General features: G+C 40.2%; 1 protein-coding gene across 7 annotated transcripts in view; it reads right to left on the bottom strand.

Annotated features, from left to right (window-relative positions):
* The window catches only part of LOC140734355 (rho GTPase-activating protein 6-like), a 278,830-nt gene that overhangs the window by 91,173 nt on the left and 173,305 nt on the right, over positions 1–14,352 (bottom strand). The gene's annotated exons all lie outside the window — the stretch shown is intronic.

Genomic DNA, 14,352 nt, shown 5'->3' with positions numbered 1-14,352 from the left:
TCCAAGCTAAATCCATTGAATACGCACATGAAAATAACAAGTGTTAGCTGATAAAAATATCTATTTTCTATTAAATAAACAGGAAATATTCATCAAAAATGTTCCGTTACTGCTTTGATTCCTCCATACATGTTGTCATTAAAATATTTCCTGCTATTGCATTGGCTGAATCATCCCAGCCACCTTTCTCACAAGTTGGCCACTTGCTGAAATTTCTGGTAGCAAAGTAGCCAGAGAACAGAACTTGATGATAATCAAAGCAACCTAAAGCCATCTTTGTGAGAATGACACCATTTTCCAAGCATTCTCTCAAGTTTCAGACAAGGTACATTGATGACCAAACTTTAAAAGAAAACCTTGAAATAATTTTTAACAGACTGACAAGCCTTGTATGCTTGTTATAAAATCTTAAAAGGCAGTAAAAACTTGGCAATATCTGTGCAAAGAGAAACAGTTAATATGTCAAGTCAAGACCTTCACCAGAACTGAAAATGAGAGGAAAAGGAAGTGAGTTGGCAGAGAAGATTGTGCGGGGCAATGGGTGGAACAAAGGGAATATTTGTAATAATAAGGCCTTTAAATAGACAGTTAAGCTATTTTACATGTCAAAATATGTGTACAAATAAAGGAAAGATGAGCATGGGGAATGGCAACCAAGAAATGACCGGATAGAAACAAAGAGTAAGTTACCACATGTTGAGAACTCAGTATCAAGTATCTGCAATGTTCCCAGACATAAGATAAGGTGTTGTTCCTCAAGTTTGTGTGGGGCCTCTGTGCAGCAGGACACAGACAGACTAGCCAGAGCGGGAGTGGAGTGGTGGCAGGCAACAGGAAGCTGAGGGCAATTCTGCAGACTAAGTGTTGGATCCTGCAAAATGGTCACCCAATATGGCTTTGTTTCTCTCCTTTCATCATCTACAAGCTTCTTTGTAAGTAGTCCGACAGTATCTAGGATGGCTTCACTCTGGATTCTTGTGCTCTCAGGTGGCTGATGGTGGCACAAGTTGGAATAAAGTGGAAAGCACATTATGAGGTTTTGCTGTCTCCTTCCACCAATTATGCAGGGCTTCTGTACGTTCCCAGTGCATGGCCTTGAGGTTTCCAATATTCCTCCACCGAGCAGTCATGGGCTCAGGATTCCTGAAGTAACTGGCTGAGGGTAATTAGGCCTCGATGGTGGGGATACCAGCTTGAGAGGAGGCACTGAGGATGGTTTGCTTACTCTTCAAGTGGCTGTAAGAATGTTGTCCTGATGAAATTTTGCTCTAATTTTTCTTGTTACAGGGAAAAATGTTGATCAGTTGATTTCAGAAGCTCTTATAAGAGGCACCTACTATACCTGTAGTGCACCCACAGCAATAAGAAACAGTATGAGTCTGATGATGCTATCCCAGTTAAAGCTGTTGTGTCTATGCTCATCTAGGTGAATAGTGACTATTCTCTCAAACTTCTAACTTGAGCTTGTTAGTGGTTGTGGCTTACACAAGGTGAATGTTAAAGAAACACTCACAGCCCCATTCTGCCAGAGTGCTCAATAGATGATCCATCTCGGCTTCTTCTTGCCATCTCTGCCATCACAGATACTGGTCTCCAGTTGTTTAGATTCACTCCGTGTGATATGAAGAAATGGCTATGGGTATTAGATAAAAGCAACATCTGTTGAACCAGACAACAAACCAGATAACTTATTGAAAATCTGCACTCCAGAACTCGTTGCACCTCTGGCCAAGCAATTCCAACGTGGGAAGTTGTTCAGGTCTTCCCCATTCACACCAAGCAAAGAAAAAAATCTGATTAAATTACTGCCCAGTCTACCCTCAGTCATTCACAAAGTAATGGAAGCCAGCAGCCAGGGTACTATCAAGTGATCCTTATTCACCGTTAAACTACTCACTAATGGCAAGTTCATCACCCAGTTTTAGACCTCATCACATTTTGTGGGCAAAGAAATGAATGTTAGAGGTGAAGCGAGGCTAAATGCTCTCGAGATTAAGCCAATAATTGAATCAAGGAGCCCTGGTTAGTACGATACTGCTACAGCTCAGGGCATTGGAGTTCAGAGTTCAATTCTGACATCATCTGTAAGGAGTCTGTATGTCCTCCTGGTAGAATACTTGGGTTTTCTCTGGGTGCTCTGGTTTCCTCCCACAGCCCAAAGATATGCCAGTTAGTATGTAAATTGATCATTGTAAATTGTCCTGGGATTGGGCTAGGGTTAAATGGGGGGTTGCTGGGCAGTGTGGCTAGAAAGGGTGGAAGAGCTTTTTCTATGCTGTATATCAATCAATCAATAAATAGATAGATAGATTGATAAACAAACAAACCAAAAAGCAAATAAACAAACAAACAAATAAATTTTAAAAAGCCTAAAGGAAAACGTTGCATTGCCTGAGAATGTACTTCACATAAAGGAAGGTAATACTGGTTGTCTGTGACTAGTCCTGCTCTTGGTGATCACTGCAGGTGTTACTCAGGATATCACCCCAGGCCAAACCATTAACTACTGCAACAATGACTTTCCTTCCATCATAAGGTCAGATGTTCACTGAAAATTACTCAACGTTCACTTCCAGTCACAACTCAGTAAGTGAAGCGGTTCATGCCTGCATGCAATAAAATCAAGACAATATTCTGATATCATTCAAGTCATGTTTGCTTCCCAAAAAGTTCCAGACATTGATCACCTTCAATGAAAGAGAATCTGACTGCATACCCTTGCTGAATCCCCCACCAGCAATATCTGGAGTCTAGGGGAGGGTCACCATTGACCAGAAATTTAACAAATAGCCTCATAAATACTGTGGCTGCAGGTAAAGGTTGGAAGTTAGGAACACCGTGGCAGACAGTTCACCCCTAACACCCCAAGCCCTTTTCACCAACTGCAAGGCACAAATCTAGAACAAGATTAAATACTCTGTCATCGGCTGGATGAGTGCATTGTCAACAGCTCTTAAGAAACTTGGCAATATCCAGGACAAACCAGCCAACTTGACTGGCATCCCATCCATTCATACTAAACATTCATTCCCTCCACAACCTCTGTATAGTGGGTGCAGCATGTGCATTTACAAAAATTGAAGTACTTTCAACGGTGACTCCAAAAGCACCTCCCAAACCTATGATGTTGTATCAGCAACTGCAGGCTTCCTCCAATTCATGTACCACCCTTGTTTGGAAGTGTATTGCTGACCTTTCAGCAATTCCCAGCTGCTGATAGTATAATAATAATAAAGCTTATTTTAAAACGGATTCTCTCCTGTTACTATAGCCATAGCACTGGTGTGGCTGGCCTGATCAGATTTCAGGTTAAGAATAACAGTTTGCTCACCACCTCCAAAATTTAGTTGGGTCTTTTTTCCTTGGAGTGAAGGAGGATGAGGTGAGACATGATCAATGTACATAAAATTACGAGAGATGTAGATAGGGTGCATAGCTAGTGAATGCTTCCCATTCATCGGTGTGTCTGTAACTAGCTGACTAGGGTTTAAAGTACGAGGGAGGAGGTGTAATGGCATTCCAAAGGGCAAATTTTTCACTTAAAGACGAGCTGGTTTTCAGAATGAGCTGGCAGAGGAGATTCTCGGAGGCAGGAACAGTGACATCTAAGAGGCATATTGGCAGGGACATGAGGTAATTGAAGAATATTGAATAATTTAGGTAAGTACAATTAGCATACAGTATCTAGGCATAATGGCTGGCATAGACACCATTGGCTGAACATCTCTGGCTGTACATCTCTCTGATTATGATCTGGAATTAAAGTATTCATAGAAAAATACAAAATTCTGAAATGTAGAATTTTATTCAACATTAGTACAACCAAAATGAGAACCAATTATTCTGTTTGGCTACCAGAATCTATGAAGTGATGGAAGCAAAGGTAGCCCCTACCAAATGTACCTGCTTGATCTTGGATACTGTTCTGACAGGATTCCTAAATGACCAGTCTGTGAGCTCTTCCACCAGCTATACTTTGTCCCCTTATCTGCCAATGACAAACAAATGTGTGGTGGTAATTTTGCAGATGGTTATTTTTTAAATAAGGGTTTCAGGTAACGTTGAGAGTAATGCACCTGTTTAAAGTCAATGAAGTGACTGTGCATAGGTCACATGCAGGAAAAGAATCACGCGACAAAAAAAGGACAACTTGATACAGCCATGAGAAATGTGTGACTGGAACAAATGGAACATATATTTTGACAGCAGAGCAAAGCACTTTCTAAACAGATTATTTGCCATCTGTAGTTGATTCAGATTTGAGGCTGCTGAGACTAAGCCAGCAGACTTAGTGAGAGCATTATCCCTTTGAGACATATCACAGTCGAGGCCAACTTCCCACGACTGCAGATGATCCTGTTCATTTCCCCAATTACTTTGAGTCAAAGTGTCACTCCAACTACTATCAATAGTATTTCCTACAGTTTCTACTGTGTTTTTCCCAAAACTTATATTCAGAGGAGACAGTAGTGAAATTGGAGGTACTGTTTATTTAATGATATGTGGAACAGAAGTCTTAACTGTTCCTTAGGTAAAAAAAAAACAGCATTTTGAGGGAGCTGACAAGTTCTTTCAAGTGTCCTGGCCAAGTTTCAACTTTCAGTTAGTGCAGTGAATCAGATAATCCTGCCATTATTATGTGACTGTATGTGGGATTTTTCCACGAGCAGGATACTGTAATGACTATACTTCAAATATAGTCCATTGCTTTATGCTGTGTGAAGTATCGTGTTAGTGCAATTTCCTTCTCTTTCTTGCAAGGAAAATCCTACAGGTGGTTCAGCAATACACCTGATTAGCTAAATATAAATGCCCTCAAAAACACATTGTGTGATTTATACATGCCTCTTGAATGAATTGTAGGTAATTCACCAACTTCCTGTTGCCTGCTCATGGTTTTGGTGTGCAGTGCACAGTTCATTAGCGGGATATACTGTAGTTGCAAGAGTATCATTAGTGGGTAATGCCAGTCCATCAAACCTTCTCTGCTTAGAAGTTAGCCTGCATCTCTGAAATGAGGAGCATTTTGCCTGAAGTAAGAGATGGCAGGTATTGTACAAGTGCAGTTGATCTGTGGAAGAGTGAAGAGCAGGATCATCTCAGACAGGATGAAGAGGTCAATACTCCCCAATGCCATTAGGCTTTACAATTCTACCGCCAGGACTTAAGAACTTTTTAAAAGCTATTATTAATGCTTTTTGAGATAGTGATTTAGATGCATATCATATTTTTTACTGAGTTAAGTATTGTATGTAATTAGTTTTGCTACAACAAGTGTATGGGACATTGGAAAAAAAAAAGTTGAATTTCCCCATGGGGATGAATAAAGTATCTATCTATCTATCTATCTATCTAAAAACATCAAAGAAAGTTCACTCCAAAGTTTTCAGATGACACTCTGAAGGGATTGGGAAAGGCAAAACGCAGCAGCAGAGATGTTCTGTATTAATTAGAGGACAACAGCAGAACATGTCGCAAGCAGTTCTTGCCTGTTCTGAGCTTACTCAAGGGCCCACACCACACAACAAATTTTCTATATGTTCTGTGAACCATTGAAGTTCTGAGAGGAGAGTATTCTGTCAATATTTTATGTAGAAATCTTTTCCATCTCCCAACAACTTGTCTTGTCCTGTCTGTCCTTTGTTCATTGTATGTAGCCATGGCTGAAATCAAAGGTCAAGAAGTCACATATCTCAGTGAAGACATAAATTGCAGTTTGAGTATTGCCCTTTTAAGTATCAGTTTCAGGGGAGATGGAATTTACAAACGTTCTCTTTCTGAGGATGAAGGAAAGCCACCATTTTTCAGACCAGCAAGGTTGAAATTCTTACTGCAGTTACCTTTTTACATTGCATTAAACTAAACCATTTCAAGTGGTTCACACAAGTGCTCAGAGAATGTCAATCCACATTCTCCCTAGAAACTTTATCTACTTTGAATATTTTAAATGACCGCACCGCCACATGAAGCAGAGATTTCAACAGATTCACCACATTGTCACCAAGAAAACTTCTGATATTAGAATTCTATTCTTTTTCAGTGAGATCCTGTCTCATTTTCCTAAACTCCAGTGAACAGAGAGATAATCAACTTAATCGCTCCTCATATGTCAATCTTGTTATCCCATAATTCAACTGAGTACACCTTTGTTTCACTCCTTCCAAGATAAGTACACTCTTCTCCAGATAAGATCAAATCTGTACTCAGATAGAATCTTACCAAGGATTAAAATTAAGATTAGCTTTACTTGTCATTTGAATATCAAAACATCAAAACATACAGTGAAATGCATTGCTAAAATCAGGGACATGCTGGGGGAAGCCTGCAGGTCTTGCCATGCTTCTGGTGTTAATACAACAAGCCCACAACTTACTAACACTAACTCGTATGTCTTTGGAATGTGGGAGGAAACCAGAGCACTCAGGGGAAACCCACGTGGTCATGGGGAGAAAGCAGAAACACCCCAGACAGTGGCTGTAATTGTACCCCGATCTTATATCTGGCACACTAAAATGCATTGAATTAACTGCCATGCCACCATGTCTGGCCTCCATAGCTGCCGCAAGACATTCTTTCTTCTATATTCAAATTTGTTTGCACTGAAAACCAGCATACGTACCATTTCCTTTACTGTTGCTTACAGCAGTTGAATGTCTGCTTTCAGCTACTGGTGTATAGTGATTAAGGTCTCATTGTTCTTCCCCTTTTCCCAATTTATCTTCTTTTAGATAATAATGGCTGTCAGTCTTTGGACTGAAAGTGTGTAATTTCACTTGTATTCACTTTAAACTGCCATGCATCTGCCCACACACCCAACAGAACAAAGTAGCAGAAATAATCTGTATCTGTCAGGGGAGAACAGCAAATCATGGCTAAAGCTGCTGTTGCCTGGTTTGAGATTGCTGCAGCGCCTGTACCAGGCAACAAATTTCCTACTTCTTCTGGGAATCCAATTAAATCTGGGAGATATGTCTGCCAACATCCCACAATTGAGCTACTTCACATCTTTCTCCATTGCACCCCCTCCAAATCCCACCTTCTGCACGTCCACCACACCCACAGCTTTGTGTCATCTGCAAACTTGGAATTACTTCATCTAGGACTGATCCTGTGACGTCCTGGTAAAACACCTTTATATTCCTTCTTTGTTTCCTGTCTGACACCAATTCCATGTCAAGGCCAATATATTCATATCATATATTAAATATACATATTTATGTTTCATGTGGGACCTTATTAAAAAACCTTTTGAATTACCAAGTACAGCACATCCACTTCTTCATTATGTTTTACTCGCTTCATCCTCAAAAAACCTCTATTACATTTGTTAAGCATAAATATAAGAGCATAAGATCATAATGCATAGGAGCAGAATTAGGCCATTTGGCCCATCAAGACTGCTCCGCCGTTCAATCATGGCTGATCTTTTTCTCTTCTCCTCAGTCCCACAACCCAGCCTTCTCTCCGTAATCCATGATGTCAGGTCCAATCAAGAAGCTATCAAGCTCTGCCTTAAATACACACAATGACCTGGCCTCCACAGCTGTCTGTGGAAATAACTTACACAAATTCACCACCCTCTGGCTAAAGAAATTTCTTCACATCTCTTTTTTAAATGGATGTCCCTCTATCCTGAGGCTGTGCCCTCTTGTCCTAGACTCTTCCACCATGGGAAACATCCTTTCCACATCGATTCTCTCTAAACCTTTCAACATTCGATAAGTTTCAATGAGATCCCTCCCTCATCCTTCTAAATTCCAACGAGTACAGACCCAGAGCCATCAAACGTTGCTCGTATGATAATCCTTTTTATTCCTGGAATCATCTTTGTAAACCTCCTCTGAACCCTCTCCAATGCCAGTGCATCTTTTCTTGGATGAGGAGCCTAAAACTGTTCACAATACTCAAGGTGAGGTCTCACCAGTGCCTTATAAAGTCACAGCATCACATCCATGCTCTTGTATTCTAGACCTCTTGATTAGACCAATGACCTTGCAGGGAAACTAATGAATTCTTTGTGAGAATAATGGTAGTGAGAGGAATTTCAGAGCTGATTATTTGTGAAATATGTATTGCCCAAAGAATTGGGACAGGTCAATAAATATTGGTTTAAAGGTAGGGAGGGTCAGAGAGGAGACAGATTCAAGGCAATTTAAACTTGCATTCATCTCTGTGTAAGTGGATTTGGTCAGTAAAAACAGTGTTTGCAGAACTAGCCTGGAGAGTGCTTATTTAGAAATTGCATAAGTACAAGTACGTATCTGCAGCTAACTGTGGACATTTTCAATTAGAAGTGTACAGAAGATATCAGTGAGTATGCAAAGCTGATTTGAAGCCAGCGCATCCACTTAGGAAACTTCCATTCTAGCAAAGTCTTTCTGTAGTTTGAACATGTGCCTAGTAGAAGAGAGGACCTCAGAAGGGTACTTGGTGAAAGGGATTTTAGACTGCTTACAGATGAGATACTTTTAAGCTGTTCCCACTCTTCTCTGAGACTTATGGTATTTCTGAAGTCATAAATATCTGCAGAGAATAGATTGTTAAATGCAGAAAGTCTTGGTTGACTTCAAGGATTTCATACAAGTCAAGTCAAGTAAGGCATGAGTGTGTAGAGCACAATATGATCTGGAAAGTAAGTAAATATCAAGCAGTGGTGGAGAGGGACATGAAGAGGGCTAAGGGTGAAAAGCAAAATATTTAAGGGAAACATGAAGGAGACTTCTACACGTAGAGGATAGCAAGAGAGTGGAATGAGCTGCCAACAGAAGTGGAGGTTGCGTGATTGATTTGAATATTTAACTGAAGTGAGGATAATTAGGGTTTGGAGGGCTATGGCCCAGGTGCATGTCAACAGGACTAAGCAGAATAATAGATTGGCATGGACTAGATGGGCTGACCATGTTGGGTTGGTGCTGTAGGGCTCTATGACTCTATGAAGCTCAAGTACACTTGGCACAGAAACAACATATGCCTGTACTGTCTAGGGAGATATCTGCCGATATCACCTTCAAGAGGAATTGATCTTTACTTCAAAAATGGCAATCTCACTGGAACCTAGCATCCGCAGTAAGCACAGTCTTGAAGCAAGTGATACTGATGATCAAAGTGATTGTGATTGTTTATGCATCTATCTCATGTTTGTCTGGAATGCTGGCATTTGGAACTTCTCAGATTTCCTTCATCTAATGCATGAGAGAAGTCACTGATACTTGTGAAATGAAGGAAGACCAACAAGCGCAAGATACCAGGATTATGTGGGGATTGCAGTCTTCTCGACATGCAAAGTGCTTCTGTTCACCTGCTCAGTGCCTTACCAGTGCTTCATACAAAAGGAACATCTATCTCTTAGCATCCAAGTCGTGTACAACCACAAGAAACTAATTATAACAACCCAGATCTTGGTGGCTCAAACTACAGAAAATAGAAATTCTCAGATGGTTCTGAAAAAAATGGTATCAGGCCTACTTACAGATGTCTCCTGACTTACGAATGCTTCCAGTATTTTCTATTTTTATGCTCGGTTTTTATGCATCTGCAGATTTTTTTTTTTACAGTCATTACTCTGTGGTAGTCTGCCACCTTGCCTGCAATGATTCACCACAATATTGTAGATGGCAGGTAGTAAGTGACAAAGAGAATGGCATCAATGTGATTTTTGATTCTGGTGCACAACCCACTCATGTACATCACTGCACCATGGGAGCTGTTCTCCAAAAAGAATGTGATTCAGCAGACCACTAACATTTGGGACACTGTAAGAAGTGCAGTAGTCTCGATGTCAATTAATGTCACATGATGCATACCCTAACCTCACCATAGTCATGTCAACAGTTGTACAGCCTGCTGCTAGAAATCGGGAACATGAGGAAATGGAAGAGGAAGATGAAAAGGCAAGAGAGGAAGTGGGAGGAAATTCTGCCAGGCTCTCCCTAACCTGGATTACCGATAAAAAATACATCCAACAGCATTATCCCTAACTGCAACCCAATTCCCTCTTCACCAGCTACCTCAATTATTTTCATCCACATGCCATCGATCACAACAGTACTTATCAATATAAGGATAAAAACCACCATAATTAACTGTCAAAACAAACAAAATTGTAATCTGGTCACATCACAGTACATTCGCATCCACATGCCTTCTTTTCATGATATGTCTATATAGTTCTGTCCAGCGGCTACAGAATGGCTTGTGTTCTGCCTCTGCATTTTAGCAGAGACAACTTGGAAAATGATGCTAGACTGCAAGCTACAGTAGATCCATTTCTGATTTCATGACTTACCAACCTTCATTTCTATCAATATTTCAAGCTCTTTTCTTTCATCTATTCTTGTTCTGTCCAATACCTCAGTCACCTGATCTCTTACCACAGCTTGGGTGATATTCTTTTCTTTGATACAGACAGGTGAAAAATATTTCTGCTAAGCTCCTTGGCTTTGTCAATAGATTCAATTGGACCCACAACACCTCAAGAAACACATTTATTATTTAGATGGAAAAAGCATTTTGACTCAATTTTTATGTTAATTGCTGACATGAGGTATTATTCTTTCTTTTCCCTTCGTTTTCCTCATGTTACATTTTTTTGATCATTCTCCAGTCATCAAAATCTACTTGCATATTCTCTTCGTAACACACACAAAATGCAGGAGGAACTCAACAGGCCAGGCAGCACTGTGGAAAGAGTACAATCTATGTTACAGGCCAAGGCTCTTCAGCACGACTAGAGAAAAAAGATGAGGAGTTGATTTAAAAGGTGTGAGGGGTGGAGAGGAGGGAGAAACAAACAAGGTGATAGGTCAAACCGGAACGAGGAGTGGTGAAGTAAAGAGCTGGGAAGTTGATTGCTGAAAAAGATACAGGGCAGGAGAAGGGGAAATCTAAAAGGAGAAGACTGAAGGCCATAGAAGGAAAAAAGGGAGGAGCAGCACCAGAGGGAAGCGATGGGCAGGCAAGGAGGTACGGTGAGAGAGAGAAAAGAGGATCGGGAATAGTGAAGGCGAGGGGGGGCATTACCAGAAGTTTGAGAAATTGACGTTCAATAGCTACCCAGATTGGAAGCTACCCAGACAGAATACAAGCTGTAGTTCCTCCAATCTGAGTGTGGCCTCATTGAGACAGGCCTCTGAGAGATCCCGCTTTTTCTGGTAGACGAAGCATAGGTGCTCAGCAAAGCAGTCTCCCAATCTACGTCTTGTCTCACCAATGCACAGGAGCACCAGACACAGTAAGTGACCTCAACAGACTCACAGGTGAAGGGTCGCCTCACCTGGAAGGACTGTTTGGGGCCCTGACTGGTAGTGAGGGGGGACTTCTTCCGCTTGCAAGGATAAGTGCCAAGAGGGAGATTAGTGGAGAGGGACATATGGACAAGGGAGTCACGTAAGGAAGATGTATTTGGTGGTGGGATTTCATTGTCTATGGGCTAGGGAATGCAAAGATTCACAATCCTTTGAGAATCCTGCCTATCTCTGCATTAAATGGATGATCTCTAATTCTGAAACAGTAATCCCTTGTTCCTTATTGGCAGGAAATACAGTCTTTGCATTTGCCTATTAATGTCACGGTCCCGACTGTTAATTCCCCATTTTCTCCTAATTCCCTTTGATGACAGCACACCTGGTTTTCATCAAGACCTGCAGCATAAGAACCCTGGCTTTGCACTCACTAGTTGCCAGATCATTGGTTTTACCAGTATGGTAATTAACGCTTCCCAGCCACTTAGGATTGTGCGTCCTAAGTTTTGCTTCAGTACTGAAATTTACCTGTGAAACTCATTCTCTCCGAGTCAAGATTAGTTTTCTAAATTCTACTCCAGTTCCGAGTTTTACCTGTGAAACCCAGTCTCTCCATGTCAAGATAAAATCCTGCCTCTCTCCGGCCTTCCTGCTCTCTTTCCTGTTTGCCATTCAACACTCACGCCCACGTCTGCATCCTAACTAAATCTCTGTGCCGGTGTCCTGCGCTTGGGTTCGCCTCATTCATTGCAACGATTAATCCCTCATTAAATCTTACCTGTTGAAATAAGATCACCTCACATTCTTTTACATTTTATTAAGTAAAAGCCTAAATTGCTCTACTTCCTAGGAATCACATTTATAGGAGGTCTGAGCTTTGAAAGACACAGGTCTTTCTTCTCTAAATATTTCTGTTATATGAATAAGGCATCCTACAAGGTGACTTTGTATTTACAGACTTCAGGAAACTCAATAAATATCCAATATTTATTCTTCTCCATTATATTCAATGATACCCTATTTTCTGGTGTATTTTAATAAAAATTTTCATGAAAATAAAGACGGAATGTCTTTTAAAAGGAATAAATTTATATTCAACAAGGAAACACCAGATATTGTTGTCAATTAGCATCGATAAGTAATTGAAGCAGAACGCTATTACTTGATTATTGGGAATATCATTAAACCCTGCCAAAACACAAACTGTGCTTGAATCAGCATTTTTCCAGTTTATAAAAACAAAATTGCTTGCTCTATGTGATGCAGCACTCTGATAATTAAATATAGATTTATGTAGTCAAGAGTGTATCTATTAGTTAGGACAGAATTGAGAAATGAGATGTCAAATTTTTGGAGCTCAATAATAAACATAATAATGTAATTGTTAATATATTTAGTACATTCTTTTACAATGTAGTGCGTTATTACAGTTGGCATGAATGGGGTTTCATCCTTCAGCCTAAGCTAAAAGCACTTCTAATCCACAGTGTTTACAAAAATATCAAATTGCAATGCTGAATATCTGAAACAAAACAGAAAATGTGAAAAAAATACTCAGCAGGTCAGGTAGGACAAATGGAGAGAAAAATAGATTTATTGTTTCAGTTTAACAAACTTCTGTCAAACTTTTCTGATGAAAGGTTACTAAATTAAAATGTAATGGACAAAAGAAATAGCCCAATTTCCTCATTATTTACAATATACCCCAGTGGCTAAGGTTTGAACCTTGAAGAACATTGTCAGTAATGCTGTTTTATTGATGAAATTAACTTCCATAATAAATAGCAAAAAAAGGGAATAGAGGAAAAAAATCTAATATGTGAATCCTTTGCACAGCACCAGAACATGTCAGTATGAGTAAGCGCTGATCTTTTTGAAAGAAGTTAATTGGCATAACATGTGTTGAACAAATGTTATGCAAGTAATCAATAATAATCTGGAAAATCAGCATGCAGCCTTTTTGCATATTCTTCCACCCAATCACACCCACTCACCCACCCTCCATCTGACCCTCTTTTTCTGATTCATCATAGCAATGAGATCAAATGCAGAAGGATAAAGAAGCAGCTTGAGAGGAATTCAGGAGTCCAATCTGACATGGACAGTAATAAAGAGTCTGAGAAAGAGACGCCTTCCCTGTGCAAGACCTTTATCTTGCCACATTCTGTATTAAATCATCATCTACTTCCTTTGCTTCCCTCCTTGCAAGCGCAAGCCCTGATACTTTCACCAGTAAGTTAGTGGCATTGGGACTGTCGGATAGGTGATTCATAACAATGGAACATGAAGAGGTGGTTCAAAAGCAGTGACACCATGAATCACAGAGTCATAGATAAGCACAGAAGGAAACGTATGAGTCAGCGCTGGCTCTTTGCATGAGCAATGCAACTGGTTGCATTCCCTGTAGCCTTCTTACAAATACTGATTCAATTCATTTTTCTAAGGAATCTTTGAACCTGCTCCACCACATCATTGTCAATATGTCAAGATATGAATACCTTGCTTTTCTTCATGTTGTCCTGATCTCTAAGTGGTTGATAATTCTGCCCTGAGTGATTGCTTCTATAAGTTTCTACAGCACCGAAATGAGATTTACTGACCTACACTTGCTGACATTGTCCTCATTACCTTTTTTTAAAACAAGGGAATAGAAGGAGTTCGTACATTCTTCCTGTGTCTTTGTGGGTTTCCTCTGAATGCTCCTGTTTCCTCCCACATTCCCAAAGACGAGTGGGTTAGGGTTAGTAAGTTCTGGGCATGTAATGTTGGCACCGGTAACATGGCAACATTTCGGGCTGCCCCAAACACATCTTCAGAATTTGTTGGCTAAGACGCAAATGAAGCAGTTCACGGTGGGTTTTAGTGCTTCGATGTACATGTGACAAATAAAGCGAATCTATCTTTAGCACCAACTCAAAAGAACTGTGTTCTTTAAGCTCAAAGAACCTGAAATTCTGGGAATTTCCTTGAAAAGACATTTGATTGAATGGTATAATTTCTATGTGCTGGTCTGATGTTATCCCTATGAATTCTGATAATTGTCCACTACTGTTTGTGACAACTCTTCTCAGAAACACCACTGCATCAAGTGGTATTGTGAATGGAATATGCA

The sequence above is a fragment of the Hemitrygon akajei genome, chromosome 10 (assembly GCF_048418815.1).
Source record: "Hemitrygon akajei chromosome 10, sHemAka1.3, whole genome shotgun sequence".
Lineage (NCBI taxonomy): Eukaryota > Metazoa > Chordata > Chondrichthyes > Myliobatiformes > Dasyatidae > Hemitrygon > Hemitrygon akajei.
Note: the sequence above shows the minus strand (reverse complement) of the source record. Positions and strands in the feature narration are given on the sequence as shown.